The following is a 14,331-nucleotide window of genomic DNA, read 5'->3' on the forward strand; positions in this document are numbered from 1 at the left end:
ACTGAAGGACTGTATTACACAAGACCCGTTTTAGGGGCAATGCCATAGATTAAGCATATTAACTATCCCTCTTGTTAAATGCTTCATCTCATCTTTCGAATAAATGTGGTGACTAGATTTATAATAATCTTTAGTACATTATATGCACAAACTTAAGGTTCTAAATGCTTTTCTAGTTTGCTCCAGCATCTGGCACATATCCCGTTGATTGCAAAAAAAAAAAAAATGCAAAACTGCTTGATGATGAAGACCACCTATCTTTGGTAAATGAACTTTAGCACATTAGCCCATCAATGGCGGGAGCTACTTCTGCCGCGAGCGCTCGACACTTGTCTCAAGCTTCTACTTCGAGTGTAACATCACTAAGTAACAGCGAAGTAAAGCTAGTAAATATTTATGACCACCCGCCAAAAGGAACTTTAACCCGCATCCGGCAGGTGTCAATTTTAGAGCCGCTGTATATATGCACATGTATGTGTGCGTCTACTGTATATATGGATATCATTGCTGTCCTGTGAAAAACACGTTTCCATTTTTAGGTCGCGGGCTGCTCTCCGGTAGCGATCCTTCTTGGCGGCACGGCTTGTATCACGGTGCGCTTTATAGTCTGGAAAATATGGTGGAAGTGTTTTTCACAGGACAGCGACAATATGTATATGTATGTCTGTATGTATGTAATAATTGTTTTTGTTTAAAAAATTAGGTTGCTGATGTATCCAGTTGAAGTGAGGATTCATCAGCAGAGGAATATGTTCCAGATTCTCACAGTACTTCGGACACTTCCTACATTGAACCTGTTTCAGAAATTCTGAAATCCGAAGGTATTCCAGTAATGAGCTATTAGAAAACTGCTCATCTTTAAGATGAGAGGTAGTCATGTTTTAAAGAATAAAATGTTCAATGTTCACTGACTCTTTTGCATCTGGTTTCATGTCTAACTTATCCATTACAAAGATGTGCTTGACCTAGATAACCTGTTCACATAAGAAGCATTGTTTTATTAACATACCAGTTTCAGTCTGTCCTAAAGTTGTAACATGGTGCTCAAGGATCAGGTATGACTTTGCATTTCACAGTATTGTTATGCACAACAATGCGACCTTATATCAGGTAAGTCATTACACATCAATGTCATTTCAGTTTGTGTAACGCCAGAATGCCAGAACTTTCAAGTCACTTCAGTGACATGGTTGCTGTGTGTTGTGTAAACTTTGTCCTTGTAATGTGAGTTGGTCCTCATAATTACCATTTTTGCCATGGGCGTGGCTTATTTAGCTCATTATCTATGTCCTCATAATTACTGTTTTTTCAGGTTTTTCTTTTTTTTGTGCGTTGAGTTTTTTCAAGTTTTGAAGTGAAATTTCCCTGGACGACCCCAAAAAAAAATTTGGGGTGCAAGTCCCATCTCTCTGGCATTAGCGGAAAGGGGTGTCCCCGTAATACACAATTAAACAGGTTTGGAAAAAATGTCCTCATAATACACAGAGGCAAACCTGCGTGCGTGTGTGTGTGTGTGTGTGTGTGTGTGTGTGTGTGTGTGCGTGCGTGTGCGTGTGTGCGTGTGTGCACAACAGCAAATAAAACAACCCGCCAGCGGGCCCCTTGTGTACAAATGGTTGCCACTTGACAGTCATTTTACAGCAGGTGACTCGATCACATGGACAAAAAGCCGCAGCAACGCGGCTCAAATGCGGTAACAAAATGTCCTCCAGTCGTAGTAAACTCTCTAAAAAGACTGACTACGATCTCTAATCGCATAATTCTGCATGGGTGTATCGAAATAATGTGTTTATATTTGCTGCAGTGAAATGATTTGTCCAGCACAGGCATTAAACGGGAGGAGGAGAAGACGTGCGGCAAGAGGGAGCGAGGGAGGACGTTCCACCTCATCCACTCCCACTCACGCAGCTCATGAACCGCCCAGGCATCAGCCATCCTTTCCTCTCCTCTCTTTAACACGTTGCGCTAGCACAAACATTTCTATCTAGGCACACACAGCAACCTTTATCCGACCAGCCATTTTAGGTCGATCTCGATGTTAAATGACATTCGCAAACCTTTCTTATGTGATCAGATATTAGTTTCTGGGTGAGATAGCCAGTCTGGTGTGCTTCCAGGTATCAAAACAAGAACATCTAAATTAGTGTAGTATTTGTATTTACTCGGAAAAAAATAATTATCTCAGATAAATACTGACATTTATATAGGTGTATCCTAAGTGATTTGGTGCCCTAGGCGAAAATACATATTGTTGACCCCCCCCCCCCCACACACACACACACACACACACTTCCTCCAAATGTAAATAAATACATAAATAAAATATATAGATATATATTATTTAGTAGCACACCACACAATAAATACCAAATTTCACAGACAACTACAAATGTTTTTTTAAAGTATGCCTTTACTATATATTTGTTTACATTAAACTAGCACGCAATTCTTACCTTGCATAAATTAACATGGTTATGTGAAACAATGATTTATGTAAGTCTATTTGCAAGTATCTGGACTGGACTGACTGTTTTATTTTAAAGGCAGCAAGCCTTGCCCCTCTCTAGTGCACAGAGTAGCATGGATGTAATGGTGTTACAAGTTACAAGCAAGCTAAGAAGCTAACGCTATTTTCATATTTATTTTTATAGACAGTGATAATCGACTGACATATATGCCTCTACCCTCTGCCAGTTTTTTCATCCACTTTCTTAATGCAGCACATGAGGGCTTGGACCTTTTCATTGCAAATGTTTCAGGGAAAAATAATTGTCAACTGTGGGCATGTGAAGTCCTTTGAGACTCTTTTGTGATTAAGGGCTATATAAATAAATTTGACTTGACTTGAAAAAATGTTAAATTTTTATTTTTTTCCCCCTGCAATTTGGCATCCACTCAACTAGATGGCGCCCTAGATAACCGCCTAGTTCGCCTATGCCCAGGGCCGGGCTTTGGTGTATCTACAAAAGGGAGTAAATAATCCATGCTCCTCTGCAACATACGAAGGAGCATCTTTTAATCTCGAAGCAATTAAAGGTAGCTGCAGGATCTAATTGAGCAACATTCACACGCGGGCTATATAGTAACATACAGTAAGAATTAGTGGATAACTGTTTATGATCATGACACAGAAGTGTATCCCAAAAGATTTACTGGACTCAGATGCATAACACTGCTCTCTTGGAGGGCCTATATGCATGCATATTTCCATGTTAGGGTCACATGCAAATAAATGGTCAAGAGATGTAGCCTTTAATAAGACCATAAGAATGGGAATGGAAAAAATATGAAAATACTATAAGATCCAGCTAAATAATAATACATTTCATGTAATTTAAATTTAGTTTGCCACAAAAAATATAAATGTTTGAAATGTTCTCCCTAAAATGTGGGTTCTAAATAGAAAACGATTAAACCATTTTGGGGTGGGGTTATGTGAGAAACTAAATTCAGTTTTTAAGGCACATGTAGAATAACGCCGACAATCATATAATGTTGTTAAACTAAACTTCCACGCAAAATAAAGATATGCCCTTTTTAAGAAGGTTGCAAAATTATTTCCTTGTTTTCTTCCTAACCTTGAATGTACACATTAAATACATTAACGACAAATAATAAATACAATGAGAATGTCTGCGTGAGGATGTCGGCGAGTACACGCGTGGGCAAAACGTGTTCTTTTCCTGCTGATCTGCAGGCAGGACACGCCTTCTTTGGGTTGTGTGGTTCTGCTGCAGCACCCTTCACGGCATTACATCACCCGTTAGAGAGCACCAGCCTCCCACACACATATGCACGCACACACACGCAGCATGTCTCTAAATATGCACACGGGCGTACACTGTAACGAATCCTAAACATGACAACGCGCAATCATTGCAGAGATTAAAACACATTACATACACGTGCCGACAAGACACTTTACACACACGCGCACTCCAAAATAAATACCCCCCCCCCCACCCCAATAAAGAGCCGTCTACATAACACCTTTGCGTCTTATTGAAATGGCCTCATGCTTTTCTTGTTTTGTTTTGTTTTGTTTTGTTTTGTTTTGTTTTTGCTCATATTATATAACAGAACTAGTTATATGTTTTAACCTTGCGTAGTTATTAGGCCTGCATGAGTCTGTCGAGATATATATACACGAGTTAGTCAATATATATATATATATATATATAATTTTATTTGTATATATTTATTTACACACATTTCGAAAAACGAACAACGAGAGATCCGAACAGTGAGGAAAGTACGAGGAGGGTAGCTGTCTAAATCCTGCCTAATATTTGACTGTCCACGCCCTCAGGGATTAGCGTTACCTTGAGAGCCCTTGGCTTTTTGCGCTTGATTTGTCAGTGCAGTTAATCACCTGCCAACCAAGAGAGGAACAGCACGGCCAAATGAGCAGCCGCACGACGACACCTCTCCAAAATAAGAACCTGCACTGATGACGGAAAATATTTTCCTGCATAAAGGCTGTAAATCGTAACGCATGCACCTTCTATTTCATTTTCACGCCCGGCAACTTTTCAAGATTGATCACACGTCCACAATATAAATCATTAAATCGACATATATTTCAGCTCACACCATCGGCAATGCAGCAAACACATTTCACAAAGCATCAAAACGCGAGCGCTGTAGGCGTAAAGAGCGACTGAAAGTAGACATTATAGATGTAAAGTAGCCTTTCTTTGCAAATGTTTTAGTCCATGTTCAAGGATGAAACACACCTTTGGCCCTTTGACAGGGAAACGATCGTAGATTGCGGACCACGCCCATTTCCGAGCTCTTCTGGAAAAAGCCTGATTAGGAATTCCCTCCGCATAATTGCACGAGAATCATCTAATCCTATTAACTGTTCAAAATGACACATAGAAACGTGCAAGAACCATGCAGAAAAATCTATCTCAAGGGCGGCCAGTTTAGACCTTCGCATCACTTTGATCACATTTTCTTTTTCCAGGGCGTTAGATAGATAGAGGCCTTGCCTGCCTTATATATGTGCAGGAAGACACCAAATAGGGCCTGGTTGCCTTTTAAATGTGACATCCAGCAGCATAAAAAAAGACAAGTCATGCAGTCACATTTCAATCCATCCATTTTCCTAACCGCTTATCATTTCCGTGCATTGTTATTTTTTTAAATTTATTTTATTGTATTTTTTATTTAAGCTCAGCCACAGAAGAGGCCGTGACGTTCAGTTAAGAACTCGCTGAGGGCAACATGAAGAAGAAAATGATAAACGATTGGCGCAAAATGCAGCATGAAACGCAGATCATGTGGAAGGCGTCGTTTCAGCAAACCTCGATCCGTTTCACAAGGCGTCATTTCAGGGAGGTATAAAAAAATCAAAAAACAAAAACAGTTATCTAGTCATTTTAATTATTTTTCCACCACACACGTTCACGCACATACAGTGACAAATTCCTCACGTGCACGTTGATTGCGGTGATTACGGGGTTGTTAAAAAAAAAATCTCCAGATACATTTCGTTTGATTTCGGATTGATTTATACACAGTCTACATGCAAATCTAATATATAAAAATGACTCTTCCTTGTGTGCTAATAGCCGGAACATTCCATTTTGTTGCACTAATTCTGAAAAGTGCGCAGATTTGGAGCCGCAAAAAAAAACTGCGCAGAACTGGAGGCACGTGACGGATTTTGCATTGCTGCCAAAAGAATGTCGACTCTCCGAGTCAAAGTCATGTTTGGATGATAGAAACACATCATATTAGACAGTAGTATTTACATGGCGTGCGTGTGCGCGCGAGATAGGAAGGCGTGTTTGATATGCGCAAAGGGTTGTGCCTGCCTGGCATGTTATAGCCTATTTGTTTTACCTCCAACCGTCAACCTGACGACGAGAACAATGCGAGGACATTGGACACCAGAGTTGGACTCATTTATAATTAATCTAAAAAAAGAAAAGAAAGAAAGAAAGAAAAGGAAAAAGGAATTCACAATGATTAAAAATAAATAAATCTAATGTCTACGGTGGATGATTGTCATGTTCACGCAAAGCTGAGATATTTAGTCATCAAAAAGCGTTTGGAAATGATGATACAATTAGTAAGCATCGCCTAGAAGAGAAGGCGCGTGTAATTCTATCCCCTCTTGCCATACACACATGCCTCTCCTCCACTGTGCCAATAGAGGCCAACATGAGACATTTCCCTATTTGAAATCACCCTTAAACGTACGAATGACAGCGAACGAATGGGGGCACGTTTGCCGTTCAATTTGTATTTGAACGTGTGCAGTGGTGCGATACCTGACAACGAGGCATTTCTTTCATCTAAAAACACATTTCTTCAAATGGAGTTCCATTTAAATTAATTCAAATAGCAAAAAAATGTGATGATTCTGACCTCCGTTCATCAGACCAGCAAGAGCATCAGAATGGTAAATCCAGTTTTAGGTCACCCGGGGAGCTGGATTTGGAAATATTTGAAATCCTGCTTGCTGGCGCTCATGCAGATTGGCAGGGTGGTGACCACCAAGCTGACTCCAACGTCCCTCTCACAGGTGCGTCGACCACGGCACACGGTTGTCCACACAAGGGGTTTGTCGCTTGGGTGCCACTAGGAGCGGATGCTGGCAGAAGCGCGAGCGCGCGCACATACGCTACCCGCGCCCACGCGCCCCCGCTGCTCCGGCCCGCCCTTTCACCCAATAGCAGCGCGCGTCATTTTAAAGGCGCATGGCTCCTCCGAGGCCGACGCACGCGCTGACAGAGCCGTAGTACACGTGCGGGTGGACGTGTGCTTCACTGGCCTGCATGGCTGACTGGCTTCAAGCTGCATGGCGACCTTTAGGGCAACGCGCGGGCCCAAACAGCAAGATCGACTCACGCTGCTTGAATCAATCCATTCCTGCGATAATGTTCGACACTGAAATACGATATATATATATTTTTAAATAAATAGGCAACACATAATTGCAGAGACAACCTAACTTGATAAAATGCCTTCAGAATAAAAACACCATATTATGGCCATGTTGTATTGTTTCTGTATTTTCGATCTGACGTGAGACATATTACACAGTGGTGGCAGCATTTCAGTTCAACGCCACTGCAAATACAGTTTTCCCTCGCTATGACGCGGTTCACTTTCCGCGGTGTCGCAGTTTCACAGATTTTTTGGGGTGCTATTTTGCATGCAGTTTTTTTTTTTTACAGTAATGTACCTATTTTATTAAAATTAATGAAGGTTTGAACATCGAGAATGCTTAAACAAGAGATAAATGTAACAATATTTAAATGCCTCAATGAGAAAAGTGTATAAACTGTGTGGTGAGGGGTTATAGAGCCTTAAAACATTTATAATAAATGTAAAAGATAAAGCTAAATACTTTGCAGATTCCATTTATTGCGGGTATTTTTTGGAACCTAACTTATGCCAGATGGCCAGTCCAGCCTTGGGCTACACCTTACCTCTCACGTTTTTTTTGTTTTTTGTTTTTTTGTCAAAGCGGATTTTTATATGGCTGTCATAACTCAATGCGGTTATTTGAGCATATAATATCCCATTCTTTTTGAAAGAGCAATAATAATGATAATAATAATAAATAATGTATTTTTTAAAATCATTTAGCCTACTTGTCCTAGTCATTTTCTTCACACAAAACCCACATTTTTAAAATAAAATGTTTCACCTCTAGGCTACTATATAAATGGCAATCTACTGTTGGCAAAATGGGATGTTTGTTTGACAATTTCTAAAGTCGAACGATAACAAGAAAGCTAGCAAAAGAGTTATGTTTTACGTTCTCTGTCATCATTTCTGATGCTGACGAGCCGCCACACTGACAATGAAGACAATGTTGCAAATAAAATATTTCATATCAACTGTAATTCATAAAAATACCCTAATTGATAACATTAAAAATAATGAAATTGTGTCGGCTTACGACCTCAGGGAGTTTGCAAGCTTTTCCTATGCGTGCATGCATGTGTGCTTGTGTATTTGTAAGTTTGCGGGGATCCATTTTCTCTCTTCACATTATCTCCATCCTCCCCCACCCCCTCCCCCCAGTCTCCTTGAAAGGACATTCTATCTGGGAGAGTGTTACTTTTGGAAAAGTCAATGCTGTTTATGTTCCCCAATAAAAGACACCACATGAACAGAAGAATTGGGACACAACAGATCAACTAATTAATCTGTCAGAGGACCTCCATCCCTTTCCTATCCTCATTTGAGGGGCGGGTGAGCATGGAGCCTATCCTTGCTGATTTTAGCTGGGGGCAGGACTGCCGGACGCACAGGGCACATATAGACAAGCAGCCATTTCCTCTATGCACTGTGAAGTCTTAGTGAGAGTTGAACCCAGACCTTTTGAGTGTGAAACAAGAAATGCGAACCATAACACCGTTACAGTATGTTGCCGACAGGAAATTTTCCTTACATTTCAAGAAGGTTTTTTTCCCAAAAGTGTAACATCTGTTAGCATTGCTCTACAAAACATAAAGTTCTATCTCGAGTTTGAACTTTTGTTAAATTTCTACATGTGATATTAGCATCAGCTCCCTTAGATGCAAAAATCATCTTGAGATGAAAATGCTATAATTGTATCAAAAGTATACTTGATGCCCACGATGGGAGACAATGGGAGTCAACTGGGTGAGCAACCGGATCACACGGAGAGCAAATCATTGAAATGATAGATTTTTTCTTTTTTTTTTAAATGAAGGAACACTGTGTTTGTCAGCTTCTCTTCTGACAGGACTTTTGGATTGTGTGTGAAGATTTGCCTTTTATCGACTTTTCTTTTCTAGTCATCAGCTGGAATCCAACTATTTATTGCCATGTATATTTTAGGTAGCCTACATTTTTCACCAGGCAAACGTGGAAGATGTCTCGTCCAGCTTCAGGTTCGCTGATTAGATTTCTATCAGATTAACCAAATTTCGATGACTTTGAGATTAGCACAGTTTTTTGGTAGAAGATAAAAATTAGGCAATAAATCTTGGCTTGTAACATTGATAATGAGGAAGAGACATGCAGTCGGACAGGTTTGAGCACAAACAGAATCTGTATATGCATGGTATAAACAAACTAGTAGCCTATATGTCATGCTCGGTAGTAGAGTGTTTGTGTGGCGGTCTTGTGAAATATGCAGTGAATAAAGAACACCAGCGATGTTCGATGCCAATGTTTGAGTACTCAACTCTGAGTACTCAACTCTTCGGTATTCACCGATACCGTTACCTAGTGGTGATACCACTAATACTTCTGTTAAATCCCCCCCACCCCACACACACAAAAAACAACAAACATGTATCCACATGTAGCAAATTTAAAATTGCATTACATTAATGGCAATTTTCTATTATCTTTTACCATTTGTTCATAAAATACATATTTTTTAATAAAACACATGTAAGTGAATATAAAAAAAAAAATAATAATAAATAAATAAATCAATAAATAAATCGAAGAAAAAGAAAATGACGCCAATAATCCAGTGACTATAAAAAGTCCCAATTAAAATATATGCTTCAAATAATATTTAGGAATATCTACAAACCAGAGTTGTGGCAACACAAGTTTGCCATCATTTAATTCAAATGTGATGTATCAGTCTGAACACTAGGTGACAGTCACATAATGATGTACTGGAAGAAGGAACTAATGTGATATTCTAAGCATAGATGCTAATGTTATATATCTACACTATTACGCCAATTATTAGCAAGCTTTTAACTTGTTAAAAAAAACATGTGTCAGTTAACTGACATTACATGATGCGCGTTAATTAATAAAATTATAAGCACGTTAATCCTTGTCATATGGCCTGTGTTACATATATGCACTGAAATTGCATGTTAAAGAGGGCAGTTGTCAGCCTTACATGCCGTTAGTTCCTGATTGTAAAATGGCCACAAGAGCGGCGGTCGATGCGAGTACCGATACCTTGAAATATGTCCGGGTATCAACCCGATACAGATATCTGGTATCAGTACTCGGCCACCCCTAAGGAACACAATTAAAAAAAAGCCAGTGATGTTCACCTTGAGCCATACTGTGAGTCAGCGTCGCTCACAGTGTGCTTCGTAGTTCTACATCTGTAAATAAATTATTATTTTGGCATTAGAATCAAATTTCTCAGTCGTCCAGTTGATGTTTTTGAGGTCTCACAAAAGAAAAAGTATTAGTGTCAAAGTCACTCTTCTTGATGGGTCTTCACAAAAAAAATCTCTACTTTTTGGACAGAAACCAGTATTTTGGGTGTTTCTGTTCATGTTCTGCTGATTACCAAAGAACAAAACTATTTTTGTTACCTTTTTTTTCTGTTCACTTTTTTGTTTGGTATGTTTGATGCTCTTACAGCATGTATTTGTAGCTTTGAATCTAAGATCAGTTCAATATGCTCTAAAATGTGGCGAATTCTGCTGGTAGTTAATTAATGAGGAGATCTTCTTGATTTTTTTTGTTGCTAAAACCGTCCTAAATTAAGTGCACTACTAAGTTATATGACAATTCCTAATCAACAAATGTTCTCATGTAAGCAGTAAGGGCTATGTCAATAATCTTCACTACAGACTGACTCGGTTAAAGTCGAAGGTACCAGATTATTTTGTAATGGCTATTAACATAAAACATCTCTCAGCCAGATAAAAAAATATATAATAAAAATATCATTATCTTGAACGAGGACTCTTTGCAGGCTATTTGAATGATATTACGTTGTTGTTATGTTTTTAAATCAGCAAGTGAGTTTATGTCTCATATCATGGAAGATTTGTTGATTTTTTTTAAAATTATTTTGCTTTGTCATGGTGAGAACGTTGCTGACTTCCAGTGGGATGTGCCTCTTATCTTCCCAGCTGATATGTCGGCTAATAAGCTTGTTGTGGCACTCTCAGCTCTCAGCTTTGACGTCCTTTATCGCTCCCCACACTTTCAGCTTTCTGAATAATGCTCGTACAATCCACATTGTCCACTCACTTAGCAGGTGTTCATGTGCATTTAATGAAAATGTTTTTCCAATCATACACAGAATATGGACAAAAGTATTGGAACACTTTGTCATATCAGCTGCAGGAAGTTAACAAGGATGAATGAAATATGCCCTCAATTTGCAACTGTAACAGCTTCCGCTCATTGCTAAAAACTTTATATAAGATATTGCTTTGGTGTGTTGGCGCAATCATCTAGAAGAACATCTGTAAGGTCAATGTTTAGTGTTGTTCACAATCTCCATTGTTTTTCATCCATCCTTTTGATGGTTTGATGCCTTCATACTTTGTACTGGAACCAACAAGGACTTGCCAAAATGCTTCCCAGAAAGTTAAAGGAAGCACAAACGATTTCAGTCTGTCTTGGTGACTGAAGAATTAGATCATGGGAAGTATGGGGTCTAGTCTGAGCCCTGATTGGTTAGTTCAGGGGTCTGCAACCTGCAGCTGTGAAGCCATTTATAACTCTTTGGTCCCTCTCCTCCTGTGGCTCCCGGTAAATCTGTAAAAATTAAATAAATAAACGTAGACATATATATATCCCTTGGGCGTTATTATAGTTTGATTAAATTCTTGTAATTTTTGCCAAACTCTGGCATTTCCTTTGAAGTGTGATAACTTAGTCATTTATGAATATTTTTTTCACTTTCAACCGCTCAAAATGTTCACTGGCATCAGACCTATCTATTCATATATAGTTTTTTTTTTTTAAAGTTTTTTTTTAATGCCCTCTATGGACAATAATAGCAGTATTATGCTAACAGCAAAATTAACTATGCTCTATAAAGGAAAAAATAAAAGTCTAATTTGAATATTTCATATGACATATTTAGAGGCTTGAATAAGTCCATAAGTCATAACAATATAATTTTTTTATGGATGCCCAGTTTTTCACAATGGCATTTTTCTGAATAGCACAAAACTCTTGTAATTTTGCCAAAATCTGGCATTTCCTTTGAAGTGAGATAACCTAGTCATTTATGAATATTTTTTCACTTTCAACCACTCAAAATGTCCAGTGGCATCAGACCTATCTATACATATATAGTTTTTATTTATTTTTATTTTTTATTTTTTTAATGCCCCCTATGGACAATAATAGCAGTATTATGCTAATAGCAAGACTAACTATGCTGTATATATATATATCAAATAAAAGACTAATTTGAATATTTCATATGACAGAGTTAGAGGCTCAAACAAGGTCATAAGTCATAACAATAGAATTTTTTTATGCATGCCCAGTTTTTCACAATGGCATTTTTTTGAATATCACAAAGCTCTTGTAATTTTGCCAAAATCAGGCATTTCCTTTGAAGTGAGATAAATTAGTCATTCATGAATATGTTTTTCACTTTCAACCGCTCAAAATGTTCAGTGGCATCCGACCTATCTATACATATATAGTTTTTATTTTATTTTATTTTTTTAATGCCCCCTATGGACAATAATAGCGGTATTATGCTAATAGCAAGAATAACTATGCTGTATATATATATAAAATAAAATAATAATTTATATATTTCATATGACATAGTTAGAGGCTCAAACAAGTTCATAAGTCATAACAATCGGATTTTTTTATGCATGCATTTTGTATTCATTTATTAGCCTTTGGCGCCACCTAGTGGATTTTTGTGTTAACACTCTAAACACACAAATTCCTCTATTTTCATGTTTATGATTCGTCAAAGAAGCGATTGCATCAGTAATCACGGAAAATGCATTAGAACACATCAGGTTTACAGCATATCAAAAACTGTGATTTATAATGGGAGTCAATGAGCCAAAATCGGGCATTATTGCAACAACTTCGTGTGAATCTCTCCCTCCTGTACCAAAAATAGGAAGAAAGGAAAAAAAGTCTAAAAATGTATGGAAAACAAAGTATGAAAAATTACCACAAAAAAAAACATTAAAAATGGAAGATGAAAGGTAGGAAAAAATGAATCTGTATGTATTGGATGCTATATATTTTTGTGTTCTGGAGCAGCTCTAATTAGCTCTTGGGCCCGCAGTACATTAAACTAACACTAACACAGTTTGTCTGTGGCTCTAGACAGATTTTTGGCCATTTATTTAGCCTAAAGTGGCTCTTTTGAAAGGATTGTTTGCAGAGTTATAATATACACATGCATGGGTAAAATCGTTGGTTCCATCAAAGAGAGACAAACTCCTAATGGTCACTGAATAACTTTAAAGTGATGTGACTGGAATTTGACACACACACACATACACACACACACACACACACACACACACACGCACACACACACACGCACACACACACACACACACACACACACACACTCACACACGCACACACACACACACACACACACACACACACAAAGCTTCTGGGAGAGTGTCCTTTGAACAGAGAAGCCATACTGGCAAATTGCCAAGCTTAGCTTTTTGGTAAATTGAAGCATACAAAGAAAAGACCGCTACTGTGCAACATGGGGTAGGCTCAGCTGTTCCCTCGTTCAGCATGACACAAGAAGATGCATGTTGGACAATGACATCTCCAGACTATCAAGACCTTCTAGGTGTTTCTGTGGTGTGATTATTATGCATCATCTGAGAAACTAGTCATTTATCTTCACACCTCTTAGAGTACACCAATTTGAAGAGCCATTTGCATGTATTGGGTATGCAAGGTGCAAGCATCCCTCACACCAACAAGCAATCAAGAACAAGTGCAGGGCTTCAATGCATTGAATTGCACTGATTTTCTTTGACGTCTGGCAGTGACCATTTTTAGCAACAATGACAAAGTGGGGAAAAATAAGACTGGGTTACACAGTCGTCTGTCACAGTAAATTAGTCTTAAATAACTGTAGCGAATTTTTGTGAAATCCAAACATTTCCAAATACAGAGAATAAGATGAATGCAGGGTTTTTCCCGCACATAAAATTGAAGCTTAGCCTAATTTTGGGCTTCCTCCCAATGTAAACCATATGGCATCCATCATCAACTGTTATTTTCTGACTAGTGTTGCATTAGGTTGGGTGTCATTTTAAAGACTTCTTCGGTTGAGAAGCTCGGTCACCCGGGAGGGGTTCAGAGTAGAGTTGCAACTTCTCCTTGTCATTTTTCGGTTCTATGGGGGTTGGGTTTTTGTTTCTGTTTTGTGTGTTCTTGTTTTTGTTTGGTGTTTTTGTCTTGTGTTCCTGGTTTCTTCCCTTGTCTCGTTATGTGACGTCTAACCGTGTCCACCCGTGTGTCTTCCCTTCCCAGTGTGTGTGTCAACCAATCAGGTCCCTCAGCCACTTGTGTTTCCCCAGGTGTGTCTCATTTGGTCATTAGTGTTGGTGTATTTAGGCCCGTCTACACGAACACACATTTTAATGTATCCGC

General features: G+C 38.6%; 2 protein-coding genes across 13 annotated transcripts in view; one reads left to right on the top strand and one right to left on the bottom strand.

The window, feature by feature from the left end:
- LOC144050818 (N-lysine methyltransferase KMT5A-A-like) overlaps positions 1-1,491 on the top strand; it is an 11,370-nt gene extending 9,879 nt beyond the window's left edge. For 3 of the 4 annotated variants that reach the window (XM_077564467.1, XM_077564792.1, XM_077564710.1), the window contains one exon: positions 1-8. This exon is cut by the window's left edge and continues 742 nt beyond it. The gene's annotated coding sequence lies outside the window, so the exon portion shown is untranslated. Of the gene's footprint in view, positions 9-703 lie in introns of those variants that run through there. The other variant, XM_077564550.1, reaches the window with a different exon arrangement.
- The window catches only part of nrxn3a (neurexin 3a), a 170,112-nt gene extending 163,454 nt beyond the window's left edge, over positions 1-6,658 (bottom strand). For 5 of the 9 annotated variants that reach the window (XR_013294023.1, XR_013294014.1, XR_013294017.1 and 2 more), the window contains exon 1: positions 6,379-6,658. The gene's annotated coding sequence lies outside the window, so the exon portion shown is untranslated. The remainder of the gene's footprint in view (positions 1-6,378) is intronic. The other 4 variants (XM_077564961.1, XM_077564942.1, XM_077564952.1 and 1 more) reach the window with 1 other exon arrangement.
- Positions 6,659-14,331: the final 7,673 nt, after the last annotated feature.

This window comes from Vanacampus margaritifer, chromosome 1 (genome assembly GCF_051991255.1).
Source record: "Vanacampus margaritifer isolate UIUO_Vmar chromosome 1, RoL_Vmar_1.0, whole genome shotgun sequence".
NCBI classification, from domain to species: Eukaryota; Metazoa; Chordata; class Actinopteri; order Syngnathiformes; family Syngnathidae; genus Vanacampus; species Vanacampus margaritifer.